This window comes from Rhincodon typus, chromosome 28 (genome assembly GCF_021869965.1).
Source record: "Rhincodon typus isolate 14 chromosome 28, sRhiTyp1.1, whole genome shotgun sequence".
Taxonomy (NCBI): domain Eukaryota; kingdom Metazoa; phylum Chordata; class Chondrichthyes; order Orectolobiformes; family Rhincodontidae; genus Rhincodon; species Rhincodon typus.
The window spans coordinates 17,930,954-17,931,384 of NC_063359.1; positions in this window are offsets into that span (position 1 = coordinate 17,930,954).

The window sequence follows — 431 nt, forward strand, 5'->3', positions numbered from 1 at the left end:
GACTCCATTTTCTCCCCCTTGGTCCAGGAACTCCCTACCTATGTCCGTGACACCACCCACGCCCTCCACCTCCTCCAGAACTTCCAATTCCCCGGTCCCCAACACCTCATCTTTACCATGGACGTCCAGTCCCTCTACACCTGCATTCCCCATGCAGATGGCCTTAAGGCCCTCCGCTTCTTCCTGTCCCGCAGGCCCGACCAGTCCCCCTCCACTGACACCCTCATCCGCTTAGCCGAACTCGTCCTCACACTCAACAACTTCTCTTTCAATTCCTCCCACTTCCTACAGACAAAGGGGGTAGCCATGGGTACCCGCATGGGCCCAAGCTACGCCTGCCTCTTTGTAGGTTACGTGGAACAATCCCTCTTCCGTACCTACACCGGCCCTAAACCCCACCTCTTCCTCCGTTACATTGATGACTGTATCGG